Below are 21,956 nucleotides of genomic sequence, written 5' to 3'. Positions count from 1 at the left end.
TGTGACGAGGGTGAGTGCCTGAAAAATGTCAGCGCTCCGTCCATCATCTCCTTGTGTTAACTTTTTAAAAGTGGCATTTTCAGAACTGTGACTTAAAAAACAACATTATCATTTAAGAGGATTTTAAATTACAACTCATTATGGCGCAAACTAGAGAGGCTCTGAGAAGAAAGACTCAAGCACATCAGATAAGTGGGGCTGACCCCTGAGTGCTAAAACTATTGGTGACCGTGCGGAGCCCAGTACACATGGGGGTTGTGGCAGACATTACCTGCTTCCCACACCATTATAAGACTGGCAAGGGGGAAGGAGGGGCGGTCCTAAAGAGCACTGCAGGGCAGTTATTGCGGATGCAGCCCAGGGGGTCCAGGATGGGGCGAACATGACCTGCTTGTCAACAGTTGATATTTGGCTGGCTTGGGTGTGGCATGGACTTTCTGGAGGACCGTGATCCCCAGGCAACTGATGGGTCGTTGGGGTGGCGTAAGGCAACTTGACACAGTACTGGCCCAGAATGTACTACTTGCACTGAAAGTACATTGATTTGAGTGCCTGGGGACTTGCTGCACCTTGGTCCCTGTGACTGGCTTGCAACTGACAGTGCACGAGTCAGACTGGCAGAATACGGGACCTGACTGCACTGAAAGAGGCGGAAGAGGCTGACCCAGAGACAGTTCTATCCTTTCTAGAATCTACCAGCACTGAGAACTGCCATGGTTGGAGGCCTTGTGCCACACACAACTTAATAAAATGGACAAGTATGCAGTGGCGATCTCTGCCCTAGCGACTGAGACGGGAGTTGGGGGGCCCACAGCTGATCCACAGAAGGAGCATGCACTCAGCCATAAAGCCTTGCTGGGAGAGAATGGCAGCCATATATGACTTGAAAGATACTAAAAAGCCTAAACTAGATGCTGTCGCGATAGACATTGCCCATCTCAGGTTGGACTGTCAGAAGATAGCCAAAAAAGTGCTGATGACAGAGAGTAACATTGCCGCCCTACAATGTGCTACAAAGTCTCTTGAGGAAAGGGTCCAGCGCCTGGTGAAGGAACATGGGCTCATGGCGGCTAAACTAGAAGTTCAAGAAGGGAGGTCTAGACGCAATAATATCAGAGTGGTAGTGGTCCTGGAGAAAGCAGAGGGGTCTGTAAGAGCTCTTCTTGGAAATATTCAGCACCACACAGGTCAAACCAAAGAGGCTCTCTCACTTTTTCCAGATGGGCACACAGAGCACCAGCACCATCCGCCCAAATACGGAGCACCACTCAGAACCATCATTGCAAGGGTATTTAACCATAGAGACCATGACACACGATTCCGCAGGCAGCCCGGATGAAGGGGGAGGTATTATTTGAGAATGCAGAATTCTGCTTCTTCCCAGACTTTACTCTACAGGTACAACAGCAGCAACACAGCTTCATGGAGGTTAATAGAGCCTTTTGTGAAGCAGAAATGAAGTTCATGATGTTGTTCACATCCAGGCTTCGAGTCATTGCGGAGGGCAAAGCATGCCACTTTGTGACTCCAGAGGAGGCCTGGGGCTGGATGGAGGGATAGCGGGCCTCGAGCAGTCGGAGACAAGGCACAACAAAGGGAAACGACAATCTGACAGCCTGGGTCCTCTGGTGACGTACTGCCTGGATGGAGATATGGGTCTGGAGGAGCTTTCAGATAGTGGGGGAGAGTAAAGTATGATCTGCCCTGAATTTACGCTGGAGCCGGGGAGCTGCCACATCAAGAGATTACAAGAAGGTGTGGTGAGTGAATGTCACCACCTGCTCCAGGGAAATAAATAAGGGTGGGCGTAGTTCGCGAAGTAGCACTTCGCGAAGCTACGCAAAGTGAAGTTCGCACTACGCGAGCTACGCGTAGCACTTCGCGAACTGCGTAGTAACATGTTCGCACTGTGCAAGATGTTGTTTTCAATGATTGCACAGTGCGGACAAGCAACCGGCACTGTGCAATCATTGAAAATGGCATCTTGCACAGTGCGAGCTGTAGTTTTCTGCTGCTCGAGTAGATTTTTACTCGAGCTGCAGCTTTCTCAACGCGAACTGGTAGTTTCTCATCGCGAGCGGTCGCGAGCATACGCGACCCCTCGCAATGAGAAACCTGACCTCCTCGCGTTGGGAATCTCGCCGGGAGGTTTATTTTCCATGCTCGCGATCGCGAACAAGGAAAAAGTCTCGCCAGGATGTCATTTTGCTTGCTCGCGGTCGCCAACTTGACGTTGAGGACCGCGAGCAAGCAAAAAATGACCGCAGCACTACGCAACACTACGCTACGCGTGTTCGCACTGTGCTACGTGCAGTTCGCGTAGTGCGAAGTAGCGCGAACTTCGCAAACTACGCGAGCGTAGCGTAGTGCTTCGCCCAGGCCTAGAAATAAACAATATGTTGCTATACTGAGGGATGTCTAAATAGTTCATTGATTTCTTTGCAGGTGTCTTCAAAACACACTTGCACTATTGTTAGGTTTTTGCAGGGGCACTCTGCATATTCGGGTGGTGTGCAGTTCGAAGTCTGCTTTGCAGGGGGTCTGGGTGAGGGGTGTTTGGTATTGTAAGTTTCAGTTTCATTTGAATTTATAACTGTTTTCTTTCAATCAATCAATCAATCAGGGAATTGTAAGTGCAATACTCACCAGTGAGGGTCTCAAGGTTTCTTTTGGGTACGTGGAAGGAGATTCTCTCATTGAGGGGTCTGTGTTGTAGAGGAATTTGTAGGCATGGGTGAGTATCTTAAAAGTGACTCTCTTCTCGACACGGAGCCAGTGGATGTCCCGTAGGTGTTGGCTGATGTGTTTATGTCGAGGGATGCCGAGGACGAGTCTGGCTGTGGTGTTCTGTATTGTCTGGAGCGTGAGGAGTAGCGACTTGTTGATCCTGGCATAGAGGGCATTTCCGTAGTCCAGTCTGCTGCGTGGGTGAACGTCTTCCTTGACTCAGGGGGATCCATTTGAAAGTCTTCCGGAGGATGCAGAGGGTGTTGAAGCAGCTGGTGCATCTTTCAGCTGTGGTGCATTACAGACATGGATAGCAGTTAGATGTGTGGTCGGTAAACGGGGTGTAGTCGCTGGATATGGTTTGCTGTGGCTCAGATAGGGCATGTAGGGCTGGTCCACCTGACTCACCGTCTGATGGGAGGGTCCTCACACAGTAACAATCTGATGGTGCTGGTCTGGAATATCAACAGGCTGGGGAGTACAATCAAGAGGACTATGATTCTACAATATCTAAAGAGGCAGTCCTCGGACATAGTACTGACACAGGAGACACATCAGACACATCTGAAGGGCAATCAATACAAGGCAGTGGGTAGGTTGGGTTTCATGCTGGCAGCACATGCGGGGTATACATCTGACTCCAGAAGGGTGGGGATATTGGTTAAAAAGTCACTCTCATACACCCTACAACTTATGTTGTATGGCCCTTCGGGAGACATTTTTAGCTCAGACTGACAGCTGGGAAGGCTATACGCTGAACCTCTGCTCCACCTACATCCCACCTAGGCTCCACACACAGACATTGCCAGCTGGGTTCCGTGATAGTGGGTATCACACAGGGCATCTTCATTTTACGTGGGGAGATGAATGCAGTGATGTACCCTGCAGTGGATAGGGTGAGACAAGTGGAGGGGGATGGTAGAATCACTCCCCTACCAGCATTTATAGATGCATTGGGTCTGACTGACCTGTGGGGGGAACAAAACCCTCTTGAGCGGCAGTATACATTCTAATCGGTAGCCCACTCCAACAGCTCTCGCTTGGACTATCTTTTTACACAACATCTACATGCACATAGAGTTCTCATGCACATTGCACAACACAAACAAAGGGGCAATTCCGACCATTCCCTCGTAGAAATTGTATTCTGTGATTGAACACCTATGACAGATACAATCCTCTGAGTCGACCCCTGGTACTTCAAGGACTAGGCGAGGACAATAAGCTCAAAGGAATGGCAGAGCAGTGTTTTCAAGCTAATGAGGGCACCTTTAACTTCAATGGTGTTTTTGGGAGGCATTCAAAACGGTAATAAGGGCACCGGCACTCTCTGTGATTGTGGGTATAAAGAGGATCCAATGAGCTAAGCTTGGAAGTATTGGATTGAGAGATTTAGGAGCTAGAGCGCAAGTCCCTCACGCAAGCGGATGGGGACATTAGTCATCGACTCCATCTCAAACATAGTGAATTCTGAGAGATTTCTGAGGAGGCGGCCTGGGCGAAGGCCCTGACTACCCAGCATCGATTTACGACATTAGGAATAGGGCAGATAGATTATTGGCATGGCTGGATACAAGATATCAAGGTAGGAACCAGGTTCTTGAAGTACATGAAGGTGCAGGCGACTTCAGGAGGACTGTGGCTGACATTGCAGACACCTTTGCATTCTATTATTGAATGGATATACACTTCCACCTCTGGGGTAATGGCTGAGGACTGAACAGAGTTCCTCAGAAACATAAAGGTTCAGCCCCTTTAAGATGAGGATAGAGAGGCCGTGGATGGAGATATTTCGGAGTATGAGCTTCTCACAGACCTAGGGGCCCTGCAGTCAGGGAAGGCAGTGGGTCCGAATGGCTCCCTGTAGAATTGTACAAGGGTATATCCAGTAAAGATTCAAAGCCCATGTTGGCGATGTTCTAGGCAGCGCTGCAAGACAGGGAACTGCCACTTGATCAGCATAAGGTGACCATGGAGGTGATCCCTAAGAAGCCCAAACCCCTGACAATGTTCCTCCTAGGTCTATGCTGTGAAATAACTGATGGGCGGAATGTAGAAAAAATCAAACATTCATCCGTAGTCAAGAGATCTGAGTTACATCCATTGTTCTTTGCTCACCATGCCATCCCAGGTTGGACCCAGCCATATGCAAATCAGTCTTGACCCTCCTCCTCATAGGAACAGTCCAGCTTGAACTACCAAGCCAGGTCCTCCCTGCACCAGAAACAAGCATCCTGGGACCTGTTTCAAAGTTTTACTCCTCATCAGCCAGGCTAGCAGAATCCAGTGGCACATGGAGCATGGGACCCCCATCTCAGCATACCCATCTCCATTAGGGTGAAAAATGCTGCACAAACAAATGGTGGACAGAAGAGGTCTATATCATTGCTCAATGCCAAGGCCAAAGTACTGTCTAAGGTGCTGGCAACCAGGCTCCGCAGGGTAACTACCAGGGTGATCCACCTGGACAAGTCCGGTTTTATGCCCCATAGAGAATTGTGGCTCAATCTTTGACGCCTCTATGAGGTGCTGCACATGGCGCAGGGGGGCCCATAAGTACTAGGCCTGGGTGGAGTTTATGGAGTTCTGCTACGCAGAACTCCGCGAAGTGACAAAAAAACTCTGGCAAACTACGTGGAGTTCTGCAGTGGCAGAGTGCATTACCTCATGGCATCGTATTGATTTTTGGCGATGGGCATTTGTTCCGTGCTGTAAAATCAGTGTGAACTGCATCATGCGCAGTGCAATAGGGCGCAGCTTCTTTCTGCTGCTCGAGTAGATGTCTACTTGAGTGGCAGCTTCCTCAACGTGAACAGAAGGTTTCTCTTAGTGAGCGGTAGCGGGCATCAGCGACCCCATATCGCGCGGTCTCGTGTTGGATTTTCTCGTAGGAAGGAAAAAACTCTGCTCCACAATGCTGAGCATGGAGTGCAAAAAACTCTACGAACGGAGCAGAGTTCACCACCCAGGCCTAAGGAGGACTCAGCGATGGTGCTATCCCTCGATGCCAGAATGGCATTTAATGGTATTGAGTGGAAAAACCTCTTTGCGTCCTCAATCGATTGCACTTTGGTCCCAAGTTTTATGCCTAGGACTGACTCCTGTATATGAGGCCGGTGGAATGGGTCAGAATCAATAACACGTTGCAGACCTTCAGCTTGAGTAAAGGTACACGGGAGGGCTGCCCACTGACCCCAATGATTTTTTTAACTTGCATTAGAGCCACTGGCTGCTTGGGTTCATGGTGACCCTCTCATTGGGGGGGTGGTGTGGTGGAGGTGACTGGGAAGAGCAATTCTGCTTATATGCAGAGGATGTGCCGCTACATCTCACCGACCCAGTGATATCGGTGGATAGGGCTCTGCAGGTGTTTCATATCTTTGGGGATCATTCCAGCTACCGCATTAACTGGGATAAATCATTCATATGCCACGGAGAGATGCAATACCCGTGCCACTCGAGGGCTTTACATATTTAGGCATTTATGTCACATGGGACGCCACAGAGTTCTTGAGACGGAATCTCTATGAGGTTCCATTGTGACATTAGTCATCGGAGGGAGCTGCAGCTTTCGCTCATGGGCAGAGCTGCCTCATATAAAATTATGGCACTACCTCGGATTTTGTATGCTTCACAGATTACTCCATTCCTGGTGCCCCAGGCCTTCTTCCAGAAAATTGACCAGGAAGTCCACCTCCTTCTGTCCGATGGGGGGGGGGGGGACCAGGATAGCTCTTCACAGGCTCAGAGGGGGGTCTATGATGGGGACCTGGCTGGTCCAGATATCCTTAAATATTATTTGCCATCCCAGCCCATAGTAGTAAATGAGCGAATGTATGCAGATCGGCATGAGCCAGCGCTCCACGTAGACATGGATGCGATGGGCCCCAGGGACTACCCGGAGCTGCTGTATAGGAAGGGACAGAGATACTTTGCCGTTACACACTTGGACAGTGGTGGTGGTGTGGTTGATGGGGTTACAATTTCTGGGATGGGCAGGGAAGGTGATGGAACACACCCGCTGTGGAGCGGCAAACTCATCTCAGAGGTGGGAGGCCTGATGGGTTTCTTACACTGGGGTCTCATTGGCATCGACCTGTTAGACGATGTATTGAAAGGGACTGTGCCCCTACCATTTGAGTTGCACCAGGTGGAGTATCAACTTGCAGGCATGGAGCATTATCGCTACCTACAGATGGTTCACTCGCTGGGAGTGCACATACCGGGGAGGTACAGGTGGAGGAGTCTTCCCACTTGGACGACAGGCTTCGACTTGATCCATTGCTGGACAAGGCCATTTCCTTAACATCTAAAAATATTATAACACCCCAGACACACTAGGTTCCCTAAGAGATAAATGGGTGGCAGATCTGAGAGTAACAGATGATGAGGAATGGGGAGATTCACTACAAGGCTTCAGGGTTATCGTAATACGAACAGAGTTTCGGCTGGCCCAGCTTCGAATCCTGCACAGGTTCTGTTATTCAATTACACTGCTAGACCGGTCAGGAAGGGCACATTCATATCGTTGCTTGAGAGGTTGCAGCCAAGAGGGCACATTTCTCCACATATTGTAGGTGTGCCCAATTATCCGATCCTTCTAGGAGAGGGTGACAAGATTGATGTCAAGAGTGGCATTCATGGAGGTCCTGATGGATGCCAGGTGGCTCCTTTTAAATGTAAATGGGTATAGTGACTCACCTAAATATGCAAAGCTATACTTGGAGATTGGAGTTGGGGTAGCAAAAAGAAATATGGCAGAAGCATGGAGCTCATCAACTCCTCCCGGGATTCACAAAAGGGAGAAGGATATGGACTGGTGCCGTCAGGCTGAAAAAATGGTGGACCACAGCAGAGGTTGCCCCAAGGAATGGGGAAAGTATGGGGTAGCTGCTGTGCCTACCGTGATGATGGCATGGGGTAGAAATGTTGATGTTGGAAAGATGGGGATGTCTGAGGCATTGCTACCAGGGTGTATGGTTCTTTCAACTGTGTGTATACTGTATCCTATGCCATGATGATTTATAGCGTTATGTTGTGGTGCACCCTAAATCTTCTTTATTAAACTGTATCTGTACTGCTGTGTTTGATGCAAAAATCAATAAAAAGATGTTTTTAAAAAAAGGCAATTCATTTGAGTCCAAACAGGACATTTTCACCTGCTCCCAATCAAACGTTATCACTTAATAAATGTAATAAGGCAACCTAATGCTATCCAATAGGAGAGATAGACCTTACAGTAGTGAAAAACGAATTTAGGAGTTTTTCACCACCAGGAGATGTAAAATGTAAAGCTACATGTCCCACTTTTTAAACACACTGCACCCTGCTTTATTGGCATTTATTGCCATCTTTAGGGGTGACTTATATGTATTAAAAAGGAAGGTTTAGACTTCACAAAAGGTTTATTTTGACAGGTCAAATTGGCAATTTGAACCTGCATTACGGGCTGAAATTGCAGCCCTGAGACATGTTTAAAAGTGCTACTTCAGTGGGTGGCACAAAGAGTGCTGCAAACCTACTAGTAGCACCTGGGTACATGCAGTACCACTTTACTAGGGACGTAAAGGTAAATTAATTGTGCCAATCAGGTATAGGCCAAATCTACCAGGTTTAATGGAATGAGCACAAGCACGTTAGCACTCGTTAGCAGTGGTAAAGGGCACAATGATAAAAAAGAATTCAGAAAACTGGAGGGAGGAAGGCAAAACGTTTGGGGGTAGACCACACCAAGGACTTCAGGTCTAACATCACCCCAATTACCTAAATTATGAGTGCTGCGGTAAATTAGAACACTCGTACAAACCCTTGTTTTCATGCATGTCACAATTTCTAGTGAGTCTGAGTTTTCTGCACCCTTTACAGTTTTCCCCAGGTAAATATCGGAAGATCAAACCGGTCTATATTTACCTGGTATAAATGTCTGGTAGATATCAGGACATGCTGAGTTTGGTGCAGAAAGCACTAACCCTGGGCGTAGTTCGCGAAGTAGCACTTCGCGAAGCTACGCAAAGTGCAGTTCGCACTACGCGAGCTACGCGTAGCACTTCGCGAGCTGTGTAGTACCTTGTTCGCACTGTGCCAGATGTCGTTTTCAATGATTGCACAGTGTGGACAAGCAATCGGCACTGTGCAATCATTGAAAATGGCATCTTGCACAGTGCGAGCTGTAGTTTTCTGCTGCTCGAGTAGATTTTTACTCGAGCAGCAGCTTTCTCAACGCGAATTGGTAGTTTCTCATTGCGAGCAGTCGCGAGCATACGCGACCACTCGCAATGAGAAACCTGACCTCCTCGCGTTGGGAATCTCGCCGGGAGGTTTATTTTCCATGCTCGCGATCGCCAACTTGATGTTGCTGATCGCGAACAAGGAAAAAGTCTCGCCGGGATGTCATTTTGCTTGCTCGCGGTCGCCAACTTGACGTTGAGGACCGCGAGCAAGCAAAAAATGACCGCAGCACTACGCAACACTACGCTACGCGTGTTCGCACTGTGCTACGTGCAGTTCGCGTAGTGCGAAGTAGCGCGAACTTCGCAAACTACGCGAGCGTAGCGTAGTGCTTTGCCCAGGCTTAGAAAGCACCACACCTGCATGTTATTTCTCATTGCAATGAAGGAGCTCCTAATAGTTGTTCTGTTTCAGACTTATTGAATTCTGATTCCCAGGGTATCAGTATTTAACGGCTGTGATAAATAAGACCTACCACTGTGGCCAGCCCGTAATCGAGGCCTATATTGTATTTGTTGTGAATATGAAAGATGTAATTCTGAGTAATGCAAAGCTGAAGCTGATCATCAAAGTACATACTAGTTAGAAACAGAGGCGCAGCCACTGAAACAGGTCTCTGAAGTGGCCTGGGGGCAAGAAATGATTGTCTGAAATGCTGCCTAATCATCGGTCAGAGACTAAGACTTTTGCAAGCATTTCACCCATCACATTTATGTATTCCACAGTGCAATGTTTTAAGAGTGACTGGTATGTCTAAACACTGGTGCCCCACTGGCTATACCAGAGGTCTCCAGCACACTGGACTTTAGAAGCATAACTAGGTTGAAACCGGACTGAGGTCAGTTGTTTTCTTTTTCAGGTGACATCTGGCCATGCAGTTTTGACTGGACTGTTCCAATCAAGAACGTCCAAGGCTGAATTCCATACAGCTGATCTCAGCCTGGAGTACTTAGTGGCCGAAAAACAATGGACTAAAATGAGTCCCAATCAAATGCCTGTGGCTCAGACTTTTGCAATCATTCCAGTCACCACCCCTCCCCCTTGTGTTTTCCTGTCCGAAAAAAGACAAGGGTCAGTAATTAGCCTACATACGTTGTTCCAGGGCCTGTGTCTTGTGTAAAGCAACGAGAGTGACTGATGAAATGTCATTCGACTTAAAATACTCTACTTTAGCCCACTGTAAAAAGACAAAGGGCTTTAATAATGTGGCAACTGAGCTATCCTTACACCGCAGGCCACAACCTCATATGTGTCATCCCTAGCCAATCCATGAAGGTAAGTTTAGGTGTAAAACTCGTGGAATCTAAATCATTACGGTGCAAATCCTCCCCTCTGGAATGGGTTGGGTTGTCAAATAAGTACCATGCCTTCCAAGTGTTAAGAGAGATCTAAAGGTGTGTTCCTCTAAGGATGCCTGGGACCAACTAAAAAGCCATTCAGGGGCTGGTCGAAAGTACATGCCTACATGATGAACAGACTGACAAGTAAAATTTCAATCGGACGAACACATATTTACTCCAAAGCGATCGAACTTCAACTGACCTCATCCTGAACTGACTTTCCCAGGATTATCAACGGGCTACAGTGCAGCACATAGAAGCATTTTAAAAACTAGCAACAAGACAAACATATAACCCGACTAATTCAGAAATGGCTGGTTTAAGACCGGCCTGTTTTAGAGACATCAATTGACATCGTTGTATACCCATTTGCATCATTTTTGCCTCACCCGAGATCATGTATTTATTTTTCCGTATTGAAAGTACAAAAGCATTTACTTTGCCAAAAGTCACAGATGAGGCAGAGGGGGAAAGAGTTTATGATATGCACAGAGAGAATAGAGCTCAATGTTCGATCAAAACATTAATGAGCGTCTAGTTTTCTACAGGAGAAACACATTCAAGCATATCACAATATAATTATACTGAAAAGTGAAATTGATTGACAGTTTGACTATTTATTTTAATCCCATTCGGTTTCCTGTTCTTTTTATACAAGGGAATTTTACAAACACATTATATCCAATAAATGTAAAGGTTAAACATCAATCAAAGTCAGTGCTTAATTTGAACCAGTGGTTACCACGCTTTTTTTTTCCCCTCAGACACCGACCCAGAGCAAGAGAAAGAAAAACACAAACGGAAGAAAGGAGGGGGGGGGGATAAAGACTGAAATATATTGACAAAGGGAGAAAGCAGGGAAGAACAAGAACCTGCATTATGTATTACAGAACTAAGGGGGCAGAGAGTTTAGAGTGGAGGAAGAAATAGGCATGAGGCAGGATCAAGACCACGCAGTGTTCATATTTGACAATCCTTCCATCCCTCAGTGCTGGCTGCGGGCTTCCGAGAAAAACTTCGGGCACTGACACTTATTTTACAAATTAAGTACTGCTCACAGTGAAGTAAAAAAAGAAAACACAAGAGTTGGCACCTCCATGATGTAGCGACACATAGTCCTAAATCCACACACTAAAGCTGCTTTAGTAGCCGTTTAGTGAACAAATGCATGTGAAATGGATAAGAATGCTCGTACCTATTCTTTTATGGGATAACTGTGACACATAACACCATAGTGAGTTGTAGATCTCTATCAGAAACCGGTAGGACTATTTAAGCTCAGCATGATAGGCCCTAAGAATAGGCGCACAGGCTACTTTTGGTTTCTGATTTTCAACTATTATCAGAACTCCTGTATGCAGAACATGGCATAAAATAATGCTTATCTTTAACATCAATCAAACATAGACAAATGTTAACTAACAGAAACACAAATAAATCCAAGCATGGTTGTTTGTCATCGTTTTAGTTCCCTGAGCATCACCTTTTACATCAATTAGACCTGCCAAACAATTTCAAGTTATTGAAAAATGTCAGACCTACAAAACCACGAGCAAAATCTCACTGTGTGTGGGGGAAAGGACCAGGAGTGGGCGGAGAATGGGCGGGGGCATGGCCTTGAGCCTAGTGCCTCCGTAGTACTCTGACCCTGACTGTTTCCGAGCCCCCCCCCCCCCCCCATTTGTAAAATACTCCTAGTGACTGGACATCATGCCACGGGATGCCAAATCACATTTGCCAGCTCGTATTCTGAAGCCTTGTGTTGTTCCCATTGTCATCACGTTACTCAAACGGGGAAGAAATTCTGCCACACAGCGACTGACAGATTTTGGTGGCAATTTCGTGTACAAAGAGTAACTCAGTCGCCAAAATTCTCCAATTCTGCTTGCAGAATCAAAAATCCGACCGGTTTAGATAACATGCATTCACCACCTCCACCACACCACCTTCCATCAACCTGGTCAGAGAGAGGACCCATTTTAAATTTCCCCGCAATCCACCAACTTTTTCTAGGCAAATTATGTGCTCCTCCAGCAGCTGTTAGCTCCCTTCTTTCTTTCTTCTCCTCCCTTGGCATGAACTGTTGGATATTCACTTTTGCGATCGCACCTCTTCCTCGTTGTTGTCTAATCCGTGCCACAGCCTGATATCCCTTACCCTGTCTTCTTGGAGGTGGCTTCTGTGATATACATCACAAGCTAACAAATTATCTGGACTTGGCCTATCATTGTTCAAAATCTCCGTTTAATTTGTATTAGCATTTTAAGACCATTCATCTGTTATTCATTCTCTTTTATTAGCTGGATGTGACACTATATCGTGCCGTCTTTGTACACCAGGCAAGCATACAGTACTTCAAAAGCTCTATTTCATTTTTTATTATCATATTAAGACCATTCATCCGTGATTCATTCTGATTTGCTAGCTGAATGCGACATTATAGAAATTATGCAGAAAGAACAACAAGGCCTATGGCTAGAGACGCTTTGCTGTCTTTGCAGATCTGGCGAGCATGCCTTTAGTGATGATTTTGATTATGTTGAAATATTTGCAGATAAAACTTCATTTTATGGACTGTACTATGAACACTTTCTCATTATTTTCAGTCTGAATATCTGTATCAACTATTTAACTAGATTATCACTCATGCCATTGTTAATTGACCTTTAATCTTTTGACCTCTTTCTAATGGTTCAGGCTACCAATTCCCTGACTGTGACTTGGGTCTCTTAGGAATAAGATGGAACTATTGGGAATAGAAAGGTGACCTATTCAAATGGACACCCATCCTACTGAATGCCCAGACCCTATATTGTGCAACAAATATGGGCAGAAACATATGTTGACGGTATGCCTTGCCAAGGCTCTGCATTAAACAAGACCCCTGTGTATCCTGGTTTTATTATTGCAACTGAGAAGCACTAATAAAACTAAATAGCTTGCCTGGAATTGTTTTTAATTTCAAAGTGTGGCCCCAGTTCACCTGGGTGTCCCACATAAATCAAAAACAATTACACAGCCTCTTAAACAGCTCCAGGTGGAGCCCATCACTCTAACGAAGCACATGGAATGTGGTGAGTAGAGGCTTAGTGATAAAGCATGCCACTTTGGAGGGTGAGAGCCTTTGTCATTTTTTAGGATCCCTGCCTGTCACATAGATAACCCCCTTATAGATGTTCTCTTTGGGTTTGTGGTTATATCTTGTTATATTAAATGAGGCTATGGAAAGTCCTCTGCCCACACTGTGGGGAAAGAAAGAGAATCTGGAGACAGTGCATATAGAAGTTGTTGCTCTGAAAAATGCAAAACCAGACCAGTAGCATAACGGGTTCATTGGCTACATCATTTCACAAATACACATTCTACATGGTACTTTCTGGTCTGATCTGCTATGGCCCGAAAAATGGAACCCCTCTAAGTGGCAAGTACTCCATTTATTAAGTAATATTTGTTCCTCAACCACCTGTTTTCAAAGTGTCTTATATCCCATGTACAATGGAGAGAAAAAAGTATACTACATATCCGAGCAATCATGAACTAAAGAGATCAATTGGCATGCCTCATTTTACTGGCAACAGAAAAAAGGATAGAGATAACATTCAGTGTCAACATTAGGCCTAGGTGGAGCTCTCAGAATTTCACTCCACGGAATCACACAGAGTTATGTAAAAACTCAGCGAGATTTAGTGGAGTTTTGCAAATGGGCTGAAAGGTAACGTTGCACTGCTCCGATTTTAGTGCAGGTAGCCTGTTCCACGCTGAAAAATCTGTGAAAAACGCACCAAGCTATTTTTGAATTGATTTTGCTGATACTAGAGTACAGACTTTAACCCTTCTCACTCCTCCCTTCTCACTCCTCCAAATACCGCTCTCTATTACTAGCAAGTATTCCCAATTTTCCTCCACTCCTCCATCCCTCCAACATTTACTCTTAAAACATATACCTACATGTGTGGAGATCTCCCTAGTTGGGCCAGTCATTCTGCACATCATAGATAGGAGAGGTGGAGGCGGAGACCTCCACTGGTAGGAGTGTGAATAGTATTTTTTCATATGCTAGTAGTGCTATTTTAATACTACTAAACATACAGTTTGTGTTTTTAATGTGTAGCTTTTATGATATGTTTTTTTTAAATCGAAATTAAGCCTTTGAATATGAATATGAATAGGCAGCCTAAAATTACTATGGCCAAAAAGAACCCAAAGCTATGTACGCCAGCTCAGCCTTCGAGTAAAACCAGCACCACAAATGGTAAACCACTAGTATTGCAACAACATGACATAGAAAATAATGGAGTCAGGGACTTATTAAGGAACCTTATAGGAAATAATGTTCACAATTAATTTATGTTGACTTTTACGAAATATATTTAAATTTAATGTTTAAAAATGATGCATAAATACAAATTATTATTTTATGATCACATGTTTTAATAGCTTTTTATTGAAAAGTAAATGTAAGTATTTTATTCAAACAATTCGATTATACAAAGCTTTTTGTAGTTTATTTATAAATATCATTAAAAATCAACATTTTACCTGAGGGTTTTTTTCTTTTTCTTTTTTAAATAAAACTAGAAAAATGTAATGAAATGTTTAATACAAATTTAAGTTAATAGTACTGAAGTCTTTTTAAATTTTTTATACATTTAAAATAAGTTCATACAATTGAAATGTAACACAAAAATATCTTTTCTATTCTTCGTAGAAAGTTTCATCGACTTTCTAAATGTTCTCTGTACTTTACCACAGGGAGATTTCTGCCCCATTAGTGTAGAACTCTACCAACATACTAGTAGGAACCTCACACTTGCAAATGTAGCTCTATCACCTGTTTCAGAAGATGAAGACATGTAAGTCTACACTTGGTAGTAAATTTACACTCACCTTGTGAACAGCCAAAAGTAGTAAATTTACTACAAAGCGTAAGAGTTCATGTACAAGTCTAAATTTACTCATGTGTGAGTATAACTTTGTAAATAGGCTCCTGCATGTTACTGCTTTTCTATGGCAGTAGAGAATAGAAGTAGTAGGTGGAGCATCATTGTGGTCACTGTGTACAAGGGGTTTTTATATAAAGGTATAGAGGGGTAATAGTAATTAATGGTACTTTGATGTGTTGAAGAATGTAAACGAAAGGGTGGTTGAATTTTGCATCACAAACAGCTCCAATTTTTGCTGCCTAACTCCATGAGAAAATATTGGGGTGATTCACCTTATTGCATGTAAATCGGCCCATTTTAAAAAAACAATTCAATTCCCTACCTTCCACTAGGAAAACCATGATATGAATCCCACAGCCCTCTGGACAAATGTGTCTCCTTGTTTAAGATTTGATTTAATTTGAATTCATTTTGGTATAATTTTCTCCCCATTTAGCATTTTCATGAAAAGTAATATTTTTCAAATAAAAAACAAATGAAGAAGCGCCCACGTGATTTGATACTGTAGAAAGTAGTAAAAAAGTTCAAAAAGATAGGGGTAGACTACAGCAGCATGAGGCAAAAGCATTGCTTGGTTGGCAAATAAGACGGAATGACGAACCTCCATTTTGGTGGGCACTCTAACAATTTATTCTCTTTGCAATGGTTCCGTCAGGAACATAATCCATTCAGTCAAGTTAGAAAACCTTAAAGCACATCAAGACACTGAACAGACATTTCTTTGTAGCCGTATCACACATGTGTTTTAACTTTACAAAGGGCGTATTGAATTACACTACCTTTCGCTCTTCACATTTACCCTTCATTTTTACATTTTTCAAAGTACAAACTGTTCTGTAAAAACTCGATCCTTTCCAGGTTTTGTGCATGTGGTTTAACGACGAGGGCACATATCTAGGGAGTTTCTCATTAAAGGGTGCACAGGAAGGAATAATGCATTGCAAATGAGGATTCATGCAGTCCCCAGGAATACCCCCATCCTGGTTCAATGATGGCTTTTTCTCTTCTATTGATGAGCATTCCTGCCATGTTGGATTACTTGGCGTGGACCAGGGCAATGCTATAAATGCATATCAACTTGCTTCATCTTTCAGCAGGTCTGTTCAACAGTTTTCAAGCAAATGACTGTCGATGCAGCAGCACAGCAATATGGTTGTTGCAAAGATACACTGCAATATATTTATTCAGTACACCCATGTGACATGTTTTGGAGGCAAATATTTTTAAAATATTTTAATTGTGGCTCTTTCAGCAAAGAAACAGATTACCAATTGGCAAATTATCACTAGCGGGGGTATGTGTGCTTTACATATTGGGACAATAGTTCTTCGTCAAGGATTTGGTTGGAGACTTCCTGTAAACTTAAGATGCATTGGGGGACACATCACCACACAGGCACCACTGACTCTTGGGAAGCACGCTGACATCCACTGTTTTGTTTGGATATCTATATATATATTTTTTGGTTTTTTCTTCCAATAAACAGTCCGGAGGAGTGTGGTCTTTGCATAGTGGGTGCCAGTGTTGAGGGTGGACTACCCCTCACTTACTTGTGAGCTCACAAAAATATCCACACTGGAAATCACCGCATTTCAAGAGCATCAGTCAAGATGTTTAAATATTTATTGCAAATGTGCAATTATTCACCATCAACCACCACCAACTCGTTTCAACCCCCACGGATCTTGCTCACGGTATATATATATATCAAAACAAGCGGCTCAGCAGTGGGGGCACACTCGGGAGGCAGTAATCAGTCACTGCGAGCACTCCAAACACCAGTGTACGGGCTTGGGTTCACTGAGAAATATCAGCCCATAGATGAGCATGAAGCGTCCGACGTGCCTGACATCTTGCGACTTGTCTCCCCACATTTAGGCATTGATGAATTCAATCCTGCAGCCCCTTAAGACATCCAAGGGAGGTGTAGCCCCCCGCGCCCGAAGCCAGCGCGTATAACATCCCAAAACAAGCTGCTCAGCAGTGGGGGCGCACTCGGGAGGCAGTAATCACAAGCAACATCGGGCACTCTAAACACCAGTGTACGCCTTACGCGTTTCGTAAAAGTTCCTTAATCATAGGCACAACCCAAATTCGCATTGCCACAGACACGTTTATTTAAAATGCTTGTCCTCCAATGGGCTGCTCACATGAAGCTCACATGACAGTCCCATTGCATGCTGGAATATGTAGTCCATAGCCTACATCAAACCACAATGGGCTTGGGTTCACTGAGAAATATCAGCCCAAAGATGAGCACGAAGCGTCCGACGTGCCTGACATCACACGACTTGTCTCCCCACATTTAGGCATTGATAAATTCAATCCTGCAGCTCCTTTTCCGAAATGCGTAAACTGGTGTTTGGAGTGCCCGCTGTTGCCTGTGATTGATTAATGCCTCCCGAGTGCGCCCCCACGGAGTTGCATTGCAGAGTGTTGTAAAAAGGGGCATGGCCTCTGAACATCTCTCTGCAACGCAGCTCCCTGGCGCATACTGGAGGTACCTGGTGGGCTAGTTGGCCCCCAGGGGACCGCAGGATTGAAGAGGAATTAATTCCCCAACTTAAAACGCGCCACAGGGCGTGTTTGCACACGTCACCTCAGGCCCCGCCCCCTTCCTTCACCATTGTACAAATATTCCTCTAAAATCAGCCGAACTACGAATTCCGATTTACTCACCTGTTATCAGGAGAGAACCAGTGCTACATCTTTTAGCCCAACACTGACCCTGAAAAGTAATTCTAAGCGTACTTACCAGTAACTTGTATTTCCTGCCATAGGAATCCATTGTGTGGTTTTCAGCAGAAAAGTTTCTAAGTGTCCATTTTTGAAACGTACAAATATTCCTCTAAAATCAGTCGAAATACGAATTCCGATTTACTCACCTGTTATCAGGGGAGAACCCAGTGCTGCATCTTTTAGACCAGCACTAACCCTGAAAAGTAATTCTAAGCATACTTACCAGTAACTTGTATTTCCTTCCATAGGAATCCATTGTGTGGTTTTCAGCAGAAAAGTTTCTAATTTCCATTTTCACAAACTAAAATATTCCTAAAAAATCGTCTGTATGAATTAAACACATTCTTTCAACTGATAACAGGAGATTCACCAGTGCTGGATCCAGGATCCACCTCTGAGTAAGAAAAAGTAACGATAACACTACTTACCTGCTAAGTGAATTTTCTGCCGTAGAATAACATTGGTTATTCTATGTGAAAAAATTTCTCAGTGTCGACTTTTAAAATACAATAATATTCCTTACAAATCACTACTTAACCAAAACGCTTTTACTCAACTGTTTACAGGAGATGTCCAAGGACTGAATCTAGGATCCAGTCCTGTGGTTAGAAAAGTAATCCATAAAGTAACTAATTGCATTTGACTAGAAATTCACATTGAGCTCAATGTTGCATTGTATTTGAAATTGTGTTGCCCACTGAAACAACTGTAACTGCTGTACTTAAAAGTCTATTGCCTATTTGCAAAGTATTTAAACTAAAGTGATTCATTCTGAGAAAGTATATTTTGTATTGTAATGTATAATGTAATTATAATGTAATTAAGAAAAAATCTAAAAAATAAATAGTTAAAAAAATGTAGTAAATCAGTATCAAAAAATTACTACATTAAAAATAGTCATTTCAAAAACCTTTGAAATTCACTGAAAAAACCATAGGTTTCAGGCCTGATATAGTTAGAAATTAGCATTTAAAAAAACCTTTGAAATTCACTGACAAAAACCACAGGTTTAAGGCCTGATATACTTAGGAATTAGCATTTAAAAAACCTTAGAAATTCACTGAAAAAACAATAGGTTTTAGGGAAAGTTATAGTTAGTTGGACATTGCACTCGTACAAAACCCGTTAAATTCCCCCGTTATAGTTAGTTCAGCTGACTATAACTCGCGCCCCCACAATGCACTGCTGATGACGTCACATATTACATCACTCTTGACATGGTCAGTGACATCACTGATGACATCACTATTTATTTTACAATTCCGAAAGGAAAGACGTGCACTCAAAGGGCAATATTGCACTCATTTATCATTGAAGACAGACAGACGCCTTTCGGTAATCTCTTCATCAAGGCCTGTTAATTCCTAATGAGCACCATAATGCTTGATCCATTTATACTTTATTACTGCACATTCCCAGTGGCTCATATTTTTTAAATTAACAATGAAGGACTACCCCATCCAACATAACCTTCATTTTAGCAGCCGCCATCGCTGTGTGGCCATAGTTGTTAAATACATATAGCAACACCACGTTATCCCCTCTTTATGTTCACAAACCAATGTTCACGATAAGTCATTAGCCTCTCATACGCATATTGTAATGGATAAAAGGCGGTAATGACAAGATGTTGATGTTGATCCAGGATGGTGATTGCAGTACAGTCGATCTCCAACATCAACCCCGGTGGTGTCCTGCACTGTCCTACAATGGCAAATTAGATTTCTCTAAATCTCTTTTCTTGATGGGGAGCCAGTGGAGGTCTCATAGGTGTTGGGTGATGTGCTCATGTCGTGGGATGCTGAGGACGAGGCTGGCTGCGGTGTTCTGGATGGTCTGGAGTTTGCGTAGCAGGAATTTGTTGATTCCAGCTTAGCTGACATTTCCCTAGTCCAGTCTGCTTGTTAGGAGTGTGTGAGTGACGATCTTTCTAGATTTGGAGAGAATACATTTGAAGGTCTTGCAAAGGATGCAGATGGTGTTGAAGCAGGTGGAGGTGACAGCGTTAATCTGCCGGGTCATGGTGAGGGAGGAGTTGAGTATGATGCCAAGGTTCGAGGCGTGGCCTGTGGGGGTGGGGGGTTGCCAAGGGTGGTGGGCCACCAGGTGTTGTCCCAAGCTGAGGGGGTGGGTCTGAGGACGAGGAGCTCTGTCTTCTACGAGTTGAGTTTCAGATAGCTGTTGCTCATCCAGGATGCAACGCCTTTCATTCCTTCCTGGAAGCTGAGTCTGGTGGCTTCGGGGTCCTACATGAGGGAGAGGATAAGCTGGGTGTCATCGGCGTAGGATACTATGCTGAGTCCATGATGTCTGACGATGGTGGCGAGGGGAGCCAAGTAGATGTTGAAATGCGTGGGACTAAGCGATGATGCTTGGGGTACCTAGAAAACAAATTCCTGAAAAGCAAGGCCTTAAGGGATTTTCAAAAATACAGCTCATTGATTGTGGATTAGATGGCCAAGTGAGGGCACTCCAGAACTTTTCTTCATTAAAGCAAAAAGACCATCCTCTACTTCTAGCTCTTCTGATAGTAGGGACGGTGGCCAGGTATGAGTTGGTGTTTCTAAGAAGCCTTGTGGGGGAGTAGGGGATAACAAGTTGGCAGGAAATAGGGTTGCCAGGTGCATGGAGGGCTCTGTCAACTATGCACAAGGATTGGAATTCAATTTCTTTGGGCAACAGGTAGCCAGTGGAGTTCCATCAAACAGTGCCAGGTTGACTCAATCCTACAGTTCCCTAACACCGTGCATGCAGCAGCATTTTGCCCGACTTGTCGTTTTTGAATATCTGCCTTAGGAGCATCCAGGTAGAGCAAGTTTCCATTGTCCAGTCAGGAGAGAATCAAAGCCTGGACTACCAGCAACCACGTGCGTCGAGGGAGTAAAGGCAAAATCTTGCACAGCATATGCTGGATTCCAAAGCAAATGGCAGAAAGTTTAGTAGTCTCCATAGACAGAGTGTTTTCCAGCCAAAGCTTTGATAGCTGGTTTCAGCGTCTGAGGGGGGCGAGACAAACCAGCCAACCCAGAGCCCTAGAGGGAAAGGAATTGTTCCCAAGGATCATGAGTTCAATTTCAGCTCCGTTCAGCTTAAGCCACAATTTATTCACCCAGCTGGCTATTTGCTCTAGTAGCTGGCTATTTGCTCCAGTAGCAAGTAGCTCTCCCCTTTGGATGCTTATTGGTTACAATCCTGTATCAAGAAGGGCTTTATTTGTGCCAATGGTTTCAAGTCAGGGGCGCAGGCACTCATTTTTAAGGACCATGACTTATTTGTCATCATCAAACTTTAACAGAGATCAAAAGAGAGAAGGCAAAAAGGAAGAAGTGAGGAAGAAAGAGGAGGAGAGGAAAACAGTGATAAAGGGAGAAGCAGGGATGAAAAAGAACCTGCAAGAGTGGAGTAAATAGACAATACGTTAAGGGTAGAAATAAGAGGCAGGAAGTGGTATGAAGACATCACAACCTTGGTATTTCGTAGGTGTACTATCCATTTAGGTGGTCGCATTCACTCAGAATCGAAGTGTCACAAGCAACCCCTTCACTTTTGCGAATGAGTTGCCACCTCCTTTGAGGAATTCAATTGTGCTCACAAACCATGATACATCTTATACTGAGTTGCAATTTGGAAGGGATGCCCTAAGCACCACCCTTTCAAATTGCGTTTTGTTATCCATTTCTAATACCCTTTTGCGGTTTACTAAGACCTTCCTGAATCTCAAACTGCATTTAGGAAACACAAGTAAGCCATTTTGTGATCACAAACCATCCAATTTTGTGGTTCACAAGGTTTGCAACCACAAAATGACTCAGCACATTTGGGCCCTTGCACTGGGTTAATGGAGATGGTTGGTCTGAGCCTGTGTGTGTGCACACCCTCCCACACAAATAAGGTAGTTTATGGGTGTTTTCCACTATCGAAGAGGAATTATTTGCTTGGTATGGGTATTTTTTATATTCGTAACTCTTATGCATGAATA

At 44.2% G+C, this 21,956-nt stretch overlaps 1 protein-coding gene across 2 annotated transcripts in view; it reads right to left on the bottom strand.

The window, feature by feature from the left end:
- Positions 1-21,956, bottom strand: part of PRIMA1 (proline rich membrane anchor 1) — a 789,901-nt gene that overhangs the window by 223,548 nt on the left and 544,397 nt on the right. The gene's annotated exons all lie outside the window — the stretch shown is intronic.

This window comes from Triturus cristatus, chromosome 9, assembly GCF_964204655.1.
Source record: "Triturus cristatus chromosome 9, aTriCri1.1, whole genome shotgun sequence".
Taxonomy (NCBI): Eukaryota; Metazoa; Chordata; class Amphibia; order Caudata; family Salamandridae; genus Triturus; species Triturus cristatus.
The sequence above is the reverse complement of the archived record's forward strand: the minus strand, read 5'-3'. Positions and strand labels throughout refer to the sequence as shown.